The sequence below is a fragment of the Prunus persica genome, chromosome G1 (genome assembly GCF_000346465.2).
Source record: "Prunus persica cultivar Lovell chromosome G1, Prunus_persica_NCBIv2, whole genome shotgun sequence".
In the NCBI taxonomy this organism is placed as follows: Eukaryota; Viridiplantae; Streptophyta; class Magnoliopsida; order Rosales; family Rosaceae; genus Prunus; species Prunus persica.
In genome coordinates, this window is record NC_034009.1 from 11,512,018 (window position 1) to 11,525,570 (window position 13,553).

Sequence of the window (13,553 nt, forward strand, 5' to 3'; positions counted from 1 at the left end):
ATGGATTCTCTCTCACAGTTAATTGAGAGCTCCAGTTCCCCGCTTGCTAGAAGACTATTGCTCGAGCAAAACTAAATTCTCAGTGACAGTTCCTAAGGTCCTATTTTCTAAATCCCTAACCTCCATGCTTGATATATAGAGTTTTTGTTTAGTTCTAGATGTCATTCGCTTGCTTTATTGTGGATTCTATGTGAAAGTTTGTTTTTAATTGATTGAATTTGGACTCTATATGTACGATTTATTATTGAATCCAAGATTCTACTTGGATTTCTGATTTTGTTTGATTGAATCTGGGTTCTAGTTTTATGGATCCACTTAAAATCAGCCTCACTATCGCCCTAGGTTGCCAATGAAGATGTAGAAATGCCTGATATGTATAGAATGTATAGAGATGCTTATTTCCTAGATGATGGTGTTGTGGAACCAACACATAAAAGAGAAGAGCCAAGTTTTACAAGTTTGTTGGAAGATGCTCAAATTGCTTTATTTCCTGGTTGTATGAAGTACATGAAGATGTCTGCAGTTGTTGTCTTGTACAAGGTTAAAGCTATGCATGGTTTAACCAAAAATGCCTACAATGATATGCTTGAATTTTACGTGACATGCTGCCAGATGGGAACATACTTCCTGATTCTTCGTATTCAACAAAAAAAATTACTAAAGACATTTGATCTAGGTTATGAAAAGATAGATGCATGTGTAAATGACTGCTGTTTATTTTGGAAGGACCTTGAGCATATGGATACATGTTCGAAGTGTTGTGCGGAAGCGTCAACCAACTGCGAGTGAAAAATAAATAACAACAGGCAGGAGAAAAATAGAACAAAAATAATCAACAAGAACAACACCAAGATTTATACTGGTTCGGCAATTGCCTACATCCAGTTTGGAGACGACGGAGTATTCCACTATAATCAATGAGAGAATACAATAGTGTTTAACCACTCAGAAAACCCAAGCCCCAAATATACCCAAGCTCACACACTCAAGAATATAAAGGGGATACAAATTGAGTACAATGTAGAGAAAGAAAAATAATCAATAATAGCAACAAAAGCTTAGTTGCCCAAACTATTATTTTTCTCTCTTCCAACTTCTCTCTTCTCTCATCAACTCTCGGTGCTTTCCGCTCTCTATTTTTCCCAAATGCATGTTCCCTTTTATAAGCCAAACATTTGCTCTTCAACCACCCAACGTCAAAAGCAAAACACACAAGTCAAAAGGTAAAAGTAAGCTATCAATGCTAGCCATTAATTTGTCTGCTAGCCGAAAGCACCGCAAGATGTCTGCCAGCCGAAAGCAGTTTTGCTTTTGACTATTTTTTTTTTTTTTTTTTTTTTGAGCCAATCATCAACAATCTCCACCTTGGCTCAAAACCTCGAAGCAACACTCTCAATGGTCGTCTCCCAATCCCCCATGGGGCAATCAACAAACTTTACAAATGCCAATTAAGTCTAAGCAATGCTTAAACTTGAGCAACGAAACTGGCTTTGTCAACATATCCGCAGGATTCTCAGCGGTCCCAATCTTCTGAAGAAGAATATTTCCCTCGTCAATAATCTCACGAATAAAATGGAACCTCACGTCAATGTGTTTTGTACGTGCATGATGAACTTGATTCTTTGCTAAATAAATAGCACTCTGACTGTCACAGTGAACATCCACATGGTCCTATTCAATCCCCAAGTCATCAAGCAATCCTTGAAGCCAGATGGCTTCCTTTATAGCTTCTGTTACCGCCATGTATTCAGCCTCCGTAGTCGACAGAGCAACTGTAGATTGCAGAATCGACCTCCAACTCACTGGACCTCCAGCAATAGTGAATACAAAACCTGTAGTGGACCTACGCTTGTCCAAATCACCTGCGTAATCAGAATCCACATATCCAACAACACATTGACCAGTAACTTTATCATGCTGAAACAATAAACCAACATCCACAGTACCCAGAATATACCATAGAATCCATTTCACAGCTTGCCAATGCCCTTTTCCTGGATTATGCATATATCTACTGACAATACTAACAGCTTGTGAAATATCAGGCCTCGTACACACCATAGCATACATCAAACTACCAACAGCACTTGCATATGGAATTTGAGCCATGTAATGACTCTCTTCACCAGTTTTAGGAGACATAGAAGCACTAAGTTTGAAATGAGGGGCAAGAGGTGTACTAACCGGTTTTGAATTTTCATTCATCCCGAAACGCTGTAGTACCTTCTTCAAATACTGCTTTTGACACAGACTAATCTTGCCCTTCGCTCTATCTCTTTCAATTTCCATACCCAGTATCTTCCGAGCTTCTCCTAAGTCCTTCATCTCAAATTCATTACTCAGTTGAGTCTTCAACCTTTCAATCTCCACTTTGCTTTTACATGCTATAAGCATATCATCAACATATAAAAGCAGATAGATGAAGGTTCCATCTTGTAGCTTGCGAAAGTATACACAATGGTCATAATGACTTCTTGTGTACTTCTGCCCGATCATAAACCGATCAAATCGCTTATACCATTGTCTTGGAGACTGCCTCAAGCCGTACAATGATTTTTGCAATTTGCAAACCCAATTTTCTTTTCCAGCAACCTTAAAACCTTCTGGCTGAGACATATAAATTTCTTCCTCCAAATCATCACCATGTAAGAATGCAGTCTTGACATCAAGTTGAGCCAACTCAAGGTCAAACTGCGCAACCAAAGCCAACAAAATACGAATAGAGGAATGTTTTACTACAGGAGAAAATACCTCATTGTAGTCAATGCCTTCCTTCTGAGCATATCCTTTAGCTACTAATCTGGCTTTGAATCTCACATTGTCTTTTCCCAAAGATTCCATCTTCTTGGCATAAACCCATTTGCAACCAATTGCTTTCTTCCCCTTTGGTAACTGAACGAGCTCCCAAGTCTCATTTTTATGAAGAGACTTCATCTCCTCATCCATAGATTTCTTCCACTCCACGCTCTCTGAACTTCTGACAGCTTCTTTGTAGGCGGATGGAATATCATCTTCAATAACGGGAAGTGCATATGCCACAATATCAGTAAATCGAACAGGCTTTCGAATCTCCCTTCTCGATCTTCTGATTGCAATAGAATCTTGTTGCTGTGGAGGCTCTTGGGTAGGTGCCTCCTCTTCATCATCCTCGTCCTCTTCATCAGAATCAACTGTAGGACTAGTGTCTGTAGTATCAGACCTTACTGGAACAACTGGAGTCTTCAGTAACTCCACCTGCTTTGAACTACTCATGGTCTTAGTCGCTTCAATTTCACCTTCATGCTTGTTCTGATTTACCATAGCAGCCTCATCAAAAGTCACATCTCTGCTTACAACAAATTTCTTCTCATCTGGACACCAAAGTCGGTATCCCTTCACGCCAGTGCTAAATCCCATAAATAGAGCTTTCTTTGCTCTTGGATCTAACTTGCTTTCCCTGACATGATAGTAAGCAGGACAACCAAATATGTGTAAATACTTGTAATCAGTACAAGGTTTACCAGACCATACCTCCATGGGAGTTTTGCCCTCATTCGCAGCAGCAGGCAACCGATTAATGAGATGGCTTGCATAAGTAATCGCCTCAGCCCAAAATGCCTTGCCTAAACCAGCATTAGACAACATACACCGAACTTTCTCAAGCAAAGTACGGTTCATGCGCTCTGCCACCCCATTCTGTTGCGGTGTCTCCCTAACCGTGAAGTGCCTCACAATACCCTCATCTTGACAAACTTTCAAGAAAGGATCAGACTTATATTCACCACCATTGTCTGATCTGAGAGTCTTGATCTTTCGACCGCTTTGCGTTTCAATCATCTTTTTCCACTTCAGGAATATCTTCAAGACTTCATCTTTACGCTTCATGGTGTACACCCATATTCTTCTAGAGAAGTCATCAACAAATGAGACAAAATAATGGCTACCTCCCCAAGATGCATTCTTGGAAGGTCCCCAAACATCAGTGTGAACATAATCTAGAATGCCCTTAGTGTGGTGAATAGCAGTGCCAAATTTCACTCTAGTTTGCTTACCCAGCACACAATGTTCACAGAATTCCAATCTGCATGCCTTCGCACCTTTCAATAAGCCTTGCTTCACCAATCCTTGCAACGCTTTTTCACCAGCATGCCCAAGACGCATATGCCATAACCTTGTGGTGTCTGTGCTATTTGCGTCAGCAGCTTCGGTGACAGCTGCTCCACCAATAACTGTACTCCCCTGTAAGAAATACAAGTTATTTCATCTTGTACCTTTCATCATCACTAGTGCCCCGTACACAGCTTTAAGAACTCCACCCTCCATGGTGATCTTGAGACCCTTGGATTCCAAAGCGCCCAATGAGATGAGATTCTTCTTCATATCCGGTACATACCGAACATCACTCAATTCTCTGACTGTTCCATCATGCATCTTCAAACAGATTTTGCCTATCCCTTGCCTTTTGCAGGCATTATTATTGCCCATCAAAACGACTCCATCATCCAGCTCCTCGAAGCTAGAAAACCATTCCCGAATGGGACACATATGATAGGTGCAACCTGAATCCAAAATCCACTCAGTTGAGTGACCATCAGCAGATGAACTAGCCAAAGCAAACTCGAAATCAACATCTCCAGATTTTGTAACATTTGCTTCAGAACCGGCTTTCTCCTTCTCTTTGTTCTTCAATTTGGGGCAGTCTTTCTTCCAATGACCCTTTTGGCGACAAAAGGCACATTCATCTTTAGCAAGAAACTTCCCTCGTGACTTTGAACGAGATTTTCCCCGCTTCCCAGATTTTCTTTCCTCTGTTCGACCCCTTGCAACAAGTGCCTCGGTTTGTGAATTTTGAGTCTTCTGTTCCTTCTTTCGACACTCATGATTCACCAATGCCGCAGACACCTCATCCAGTTTCACCTCGGATTTTCCATACAACAAAGTAGTTGTCAAATGATCATAATCATCAGGCAATGAATTTAACAAACATAGTGCCTTATCCTCGTCAGGAATTATCACATCAAGATTTGCTAAATCAGCAAGTATTTTATTATAATCATTGAGGTGTTCATGCATAGAAATACCTGAACGATATTGAAATCGGAAGAGTCGTTTCTTCAAGAAGAGCCGATTTTCTGCGCTCTTGGTCATATACTTCTCCTCCAATTTCATCCATAACTTCTTAGCAGAAGTTTCCTTCATATACGGGTATTTCAACTCCTTATCAAGGAATGATCGAATAGTGGCACAAGCATGGAGATTAATTCGAGTCCACTGCTTGTCATCAATATCTTCTAGTTTATCCTCCAGAACCATATCCAGCTCTTGTTGATACAACACATCCATAACTTCACATTGCCACATACCAAAATTATTAGAGCCATTGAATTTATCAACCTCTAACCTTGTAGTGGCAATTGGATGTCTATTGGATGTAGGTGCCGACGACGACGATGCCGACTCCTTCTCCTTCAAAACTTCGTCTTTTTCTCTAGCCATCAAATCTGCCTGGTACTATTCACGGACTGTAGCAGAGCACTATTCACGGTACTGTTCACAGTACTGTAGCACCAGCAAATTTTTCACTCCTACGAGACCCCAGTCGAAAACTGGAGCTCTGATACCACTTGTTGTGCGGAAGCGTCAACCAACTGCGAGTGCAAAATAAATAACAACAGGCAGGAGAAAAATAGAACAAAAATAATCAACAAGAACAACACCAAGATTTATACTGGTTCGGCAATTGCCTACATCCAGTTTGGAGACGACGGAGTATTCCACTATAATCAATGAGAGAATACAATAGTGTTTAACCACTCAGAAAACCCAAGCCCCAAATATACCCAAGCTCACACACTCAAGAATATAAAGGGGATACAAATTGAGTACAATGTAGAGAAAGAAAAATAATCAATAATAGCAACAAAAGCTTAGTTGCCCAAACTATTATTTTTCTCTCTCCCAACTTCTCTCTTCTCTCATCAACTCTCGGTGCTTTCCGCTCTCTATTTTTCCCAAATGCATGTTCCCTTTTATAAGCCAAACATTTGCTCTTCAACCACCCAACGTCAAAAGCAAAACACACAAGTCAAAAGGTAAAAGTAAGCTATCAATGCTAGCCATTAATTTGTCTCCAATTTGTCTGCTAGCCGAAAGCACCGCAAGATGTCTGCCAGCCGAAAGCAGTTTTGCTTTTGACTATTTTTTTTTTTTTTTTTTTTTTTTTTGAGCCAATCATCAACACGAAGTGTGATGCTTCGAGATGGAAAACTAATGAGTGCACTAATAAGATTCACAAGGGAATCTCTGCTAAGGTCTTGTGCAATTTTCGTATAGTACCCAAACTTAAGAGGATGTTTAGATCACCTGAAAAGATTGAACAGTTACTATGGCATTCCAATCATAAAATGCAGCTAAGTTTGCTTCTCCTTGGTGCCACAACAAGGGAGTTGGTGCCTATAACATAAGAGAATTGGAAAGATATTTATGAAGACTTCATGCATCAGTTGTGGGAGCATGCTCAGGTAATTTCAATTAGCTATGTTTTCCTTCTGTTTTTGTTGTCTAAATTAACTATGTTTCTATTTCTAATAATTTCAATTTTTCTGTTTTAGACTATTGTTCCAGCAAAGCTTAACTGCCCCTCACTGATACACCAAATTTATTTGTTTTCCTGTTCCAATTTTTACAAAGTCAAAAATCACCTTGTAATGTTAAACTATCCTATGGCTCCTGAATAAAATCAACAAAATAAACTTCGATATGTAAATCCATCAAATATGGGATTGTACAAAGGATTTCATTGCAATTCAACGGCATAATTCGAGGTTTTGGGATCCTGCCCTTGAAACTGGGAAAGCCCACCTGTTCGCCCGTAAAACAAAGAACAATTTTGCTATGGGGATTATATGATCCAAGGTTGTCCTCGCATTTGTTTCATGATTAATTTGGATATCTGGTGGTCTAGACTTTAGAGTGGTGAGGAGCAACGCAGTGGGAGGTAGGCACAATAGGAGGAGGATTGGTGGTGGTAAAATACGAGTGTTCTGAAGGGATGGCTTTTGGGTTAACTTATAATTCAGTTTTTAAATTTTTGTGTCAAAATAAATAAATTGATGCTTAGCACATGTGTAAAATATAATTGAAAATCTGATGATATGGCTGATGCCATCTCATTTGGACTCAAATTTGGGATATAAATTTAGTGTTCCTACCATTATTGATATAAAAAATATGGTAAAGCATGAAACTATTGATAAACATATACTAAAAGACACTTATGCAATAAAAACAGAAACCTCCATTTTATTATTATTATTATTATTTTACAAAAATAATATTCTGAACTATTCTATAATATCCGAAAAAAGGATTTAAACTCAGGTGCAAGACGCAAGCACATTGTCCTAACCCACTTGCAAACAGAAACCTACCTTTGGATTTACGAAGAAAAAAAAATATAGTTTTTAGATCTTTTAAAAGTGAAAAATAATAATAGTAACTAACTGACAAAAATAAAAGCAAGCTTCGATCGGGCCATAGAACCTAGGTAAGGCCATCTCCAGTCATGGGCTATATCCCAAATATAGCCCTAAATTAATGCAAAACTCATCTCCAGCCATGGGCTAAATAAAATTTTGGCCAAATTTGGAGGGCCACATTTGGCCCTTTATCCCTCTAACTGGGCCAAATGTAGTCTAGCTTTGGCCTAGACCAAATTTATAATAGGCCCCATCCATGTGTTTTTCAACAACCAATCATTAAAGCACTCTCCTCTATTCCTTCTGAAAATAATAAAATATGAAGGACCCTAAAATATAGCTCTACATGGCTGGAGATGGAAAAATTTAGTCCTGTACTATTCTAAAAAAAATTAATATTTTGGGAGGCTAAATTTTTAACCTTGGACTACATTTAGCCCTATGTCTGGAGATGGCCTAACGGTTTTTAGGTTGCGCCTTCAAGCTTTGGGCCTATTTTTACATACCTATTTGTGAAATAAAAATTATATTAATCAAATTCTTATGTGATATAAACCAATAAGTCATAAATCGTCCATGCGAGATAAGGGAATTGTAACTTTAGGTGCTGGGGTTTGAATTTTGTTATCTTAGAGCACTTTCATTTGCCATGGTAAAGGGTAAGGATAAGTAAGGGCGGTTATTGTTCACATTAACAGTATTTACTCTAGTAAATATTTTTGTTGTTTTTCCACCCATTGCCATGACAACTCAAGAGCAATTACTATTCACATGGAATTAATAAATAAAAATTGCTAGGTATATATATGTAAACTCTGAATTTTTTGGTTTTTTTTTTTCTCAATTTTTTTCTTCACTAGCGTCAGCACCTCAGGCAAAAGCTCAGGTTGTTCTTGCCTTCAGGCTTGCCTAGTTTTAGTGGAGCCCACCTCCTACTCGGGCTGCAATTCATTGGTAGAGTGACTTTCACCAGCCCAGGAGGTCTTTTGCCTTGGCAATTTGTAATACTAGAACTGCTCTTACCCATGTGGTTTATCTTTAGGGAGCTTCACTAATATACCCAAAATAGGGTCTGAAATCATTAAAAAACCTCATATGAAATGCACTTTAGAAACACACTACTACATAAAAAATGAGTATTGAAGTTCCTATAAATTACATAACTGTCATTGATAAACTTAAAACAAGCCCAATACAAAAAACTCATTAAAAAATTCAAAATAAGCCCAGCAAGCCCGAAGTACATTGTTAATATCATGTCATAGAAGTAAATTGTTAATACCATGTCATAGAAGTACATTGTTAATACCATTTCATAAAATCAAAAAAAATCAAAAAAAAAAACCCCAAAAAAAGCCCAACAAGACATCCGATATCATTTGCAGAAACTACATCCAATTGTCCACAGTTTCACCAGAAACAATCGCAAAGGCATAAAGAAATATCTCTACAAGAAGAAAAAAAATTACATTGTTAATGCTATGTCATAAAACTATCTTCTTAGTAAAAATCACATTATGCATATCATAAACTTCAAGTGCACAGCTATATATAGAGAGCAAAATATAGAGCATGCTTTGTTACTGAAAATTTGTTAATATTATGTCATCGAAGTACACTATTAATACTATGTCATAGAAGTCAATTCAATTGCAAGGTATGAACAATATAACAACTGTTCATACCACTTACTGAAAGTTAACAACTACATCATTTCATTTGCATAACAGGTACGATAAAAAATCCAAACAGTATCAAACATCAAAACCAAGTCAACACTAAACAATGTTTTGTGCATAATGTAAATGATTACCTGGCATTGGTGTGTGTCAGTCCCAATTGATCAATAATGAAAATGATTTCCTGGGCATCAATGTCATGGTCCACCTTATCAGCAGTAGCCTGGAAACCTGGATTATTTTGTCCACCTCATCAGCAGTAGCCTGAAATCCTCATGCGACAATCTGGTAAGGGCTACCCCAAGTTTTCTCTTCTCTTCAGTCGACATTTTTCTGAAACAATGTTCTCAAGATAAGATATGGTTGTTGGAGAAGCATTCATATGCAACTCTGTTCTTGCACAAAAACACACAGAGTCGCTCTTTCTATCCACATGCACTCACACATGGCCATAGCATACATACACACATCAATAATACAGATTTTACAAATAAATTTTTATTTCATTACATCAACATGTAGATGTCAAACATATTAAACTAAGATACAATGTTACTGAACAACTTGCACTTTTGAACAACTATTTCTCGGAGTTCTTCCAAATGCATATCAACCTCATAAAGCTGAAAACAAGAGATCATAACGGAGTCCATTATAAGTTTAGCCGTTGAAATAAACTATATCTACAAAGGCTTCCATTCAATGTTAATCATATGCATATAAAAAGGTTTGAAGTCATAAATCAGCAACAACAAAAAAAGTTAAACAAAATGCTTTTGTTTATCTCTATATACCAAACAAACAACATTACTGAACCCCAAATCATATTACACTATCTGTTCAAGAAAGAGCACATCATGTTGGATATACCTCTTCAGCAACTTTAGGAAGAAGCTGCAGCCACTTCTCCACAAATAACCTAGATCACTGAGAATGTAAATCCAAGAACAGTAATAAGAGGAGTTCTTAGCTCTGTCTCCGTCCGAGATTGTTGTGGTTGACGTCGCTCGAATTCAACGGTGCTGGAGAAGGAATTGGAGGCATGTCGTTGGCTGACGGAGATTAAGATGGAAATGATTGCGGTGGCGTCATAGGTGAAGAAGGATGTGGTGCTTTAACTGGAGCGTCCGACGGAGATGAAGGAAGGGAAATTAGAGATGGAATTTTGGGTGAAGGTGAATCGACGACGCGTTGCGGCAATGGAGTCAGCAAGGGCTATGGTGGAGACGACAAAGATACAATGGAGAATTGGAATAGGAGAAAAGCTAGAAGCAGAGCTCGATGAACCTCACCATTGTTGAAGAAGAAGAAAGTTTGAGATGCTCGTTGATGAAGATTGAGTTGATTAATAGACAAAGAAAAAGGGCAAAACGGTAATCAAACATAGATGTTGAATTTAAGAAATCAATAGCTGTTAATTTTTGGGTTTATTTTGGGTGTGTTTATATACCTTGAATGATATAGGGTTTCTTTATAGAACTATGTCTAGGAATAGGTATTTAACTAATTTTCTATTATCTTTATTACACATTTTGTCGAATATTGCATTTCCTTCAATTTTTATAATTTGGGTGACCTGTAACAGGTGCAACCAATTCTCACATCATATATTCAATGGACATAGCATGTGATTCTTCAAAGTGAAACCACGCATTAAGTTCAACATATGAATATACGTACTTTGATATTATGTTAAAATTAGAACATCTAATCCAATATCAATTGACCATCAGTAAAAAAGCTCATGAATATATTGTTGGGCAAGGCTTAGAATAGGCAACTAAGGGGAGAAACCCTAGCCGCACTCTGATCCTATTTCTCCTTGCTGACAACCAACCGAGAGGAAGCTAAGGGGGGGAGGTGGCCACTGCCCCTCCTCCCCTCCGCCCATCTTCCCCTTCCTCTCCTCATCTCCCCTTCTTTTTCTCCCATATTTTCCTTTCCTCTTATCCCCTCTTCTCCTCCCCTTCCCCTTCCTAGATAGTCTAGATTTGTTTGGATCTAGGTATGTTTGTATGTTTGTTTTGTTTGGTTATTTTTGCAGTGTTCCAGGTGACTGGTGTTGTCTTTGTCTCGGCGGCGGCGACAGTAGTGACGATGGATTGTGTCTCTCTTTGGGAGAGTTGTGATACCTGATGGCTGATGTATTGTCTCTGTTTTAACGGCGGCGGCAGCAGCGACGCTGGTGGTAGTTGTTGGGATGTCAGAGGTCTTTGTGTTAGGTTTTATTTTTGACTTGTTCTTTTATAGTAATGGTCCAAAGTGACCTGAATTGGACTCTCCTATTAGTCTATGACGTGTGTGGTACACTTTCCTCCCCTAAGATTTATCCCATAAGATTGTCCTAGGAAGATTTTAACGAAACCACTGTATTTTGTTGCTCTTTAAACGTCTGTTGTTTTATGAATAAATTCTCCTTCTCAAAAAATACTTAGAATTCTAAGACCTCAACAACAGTAGCCCATCTGATCAATAAAAAGACTCAGCAGCGCAAACAGACCTCAACAACCCAAATAAACAATAAATAACAAGGTTTTTGGTCGACAAAACTTCTTTCCATGAATACAAACAAAACAAATCATGTCATCTTCCTTCACAATTTGGTATTATGACGAAACAGTTACCCTCCAGGTTATGTTGCATGCCCATGCTTTTCGAAAGAGAATTTCTGACGATAATAAGTACCTTTGCAGCTTTGCTCAACCATCATGTGCTAATTTTATGTATGTTAGTATGAAAATTGTATTGTCATTTATTAGATTTTAGTATAAGTTGAAAATTAGTGTGTGAATATTGTTTATTAGAAGTTTTAGTGCAATACATTCAATTTCGGATTTTCGAAGTATGACTTGATCGATATGAGGAACTTAATTTCAAGTAAATCATGATATAATCATGCATTCATTATAGGATTATTAGTTGAAGTTATTTTCAATCAAGTATTTTCATGTTAATTTTTTTTTTAATAGAATTAGATTTTTTCTCTTGAGATCACTCTCCTAATTGAATTCTATTTTAATTTAAATTGAAATATTATCTTTTCCTATTATGACTTGCACATTGAAATCAACTCATACTTGATTGTTCTAATTAATTTGTTTAGGTAGATATTATTTTAAAAGATTAACTGTAGTGGAAATTATTTGCTGTTCTAACATCTTGCATTAGTTGGCGTCATCAAATAGCATCTAAATTTACTCAAAACTGATATTCATGTTTGAATAGTATTGTGGTCTTCTATTTTGGCGTCTTGGTCAAGAGACCCTATTGGATCAGGTTTGCGGGTCATAATTGAAGAAATAGTGGTCACTTGGGTTTCTCTCTTTTGAGAGAAAACCTGCCTTGAATAAGACGTGGTGTTTTGCTTTTCAAACACAGTTTTCGACATATTGGTTTTTCAATATATTGAATTTTTAAGAGAAAGTTGTTGTGAATATGTTTTAGATAAGTCATTAAGTATTATTTGTTTACTTAGTGATTTATCAAATTCTTTCATCATTTATATTGCATTCATATGTATGTTGGTGATTCATACGGTTGAGGGCACCAAGAATATGGCGGCGGTTTTCCTTCGACAAGTCTGAAGCAATCGTGATCAGTATTGCGTTCAACATAAGGAGTGTCGAAGATCATCCCGTGACAGAAGTTGAGTTACGAATAAGTCGGTAAACATTATTTAGAATGTGTATAAGATAAGTGTGTGAGTACTTCTTGTAATCATCGTTCTATAGTGGATTTGTGAGTCACGTAAATTTTCCCAACATGTGGGGTTTTATCACGTAAAATAATTATGTGCATATTCCTTTACTTTATGCTCAGCACGTTTCAGGATTGATATGGCTTATCAATCCTGCTACCGAAATTTATTTTTTGTTTACTATTTATAATTTTAAATTTCACACCCTCTCTAAACATTCTTAGTCATCTTACAAGTAATTTCAATTTCGTTTGATTGTAATTGAGACCAATATGCCAAATTTAGCAACTCTTTCTATGGGCCTAAAGTTCAAAGCAAGCAAGCAAGAAAGTTGCTAATGTATAACCGAATTTAATTTTGGCTTCCTGCTTACTCCAAAACCCATAAAGTTTTCATTTTGCAAGTCCAACAAGAACATTGGTCGAGCATTACTTCATGCACTGCCGAAAAATGGAAAAATATACGAAATTAAATCACCACCGAAACGAGTAAAATTCTTTTAACAGTTTAAGAATAGGTGAGAAAACCCACCTACACTTTCAAGTGAATTACGTATTGTCATTTTTATTTAATTTTTTCACAAAACAATATTTGATTGATTTAAAATACCGTTATAATGACATTTCTGTTGTGTGAAAGTTGTACTTTCTTGAGATTATGAATATGCTCATCTAAATGTCTACATCATGTACGTCATCGTTAACCAAGAAGAGAAAACTG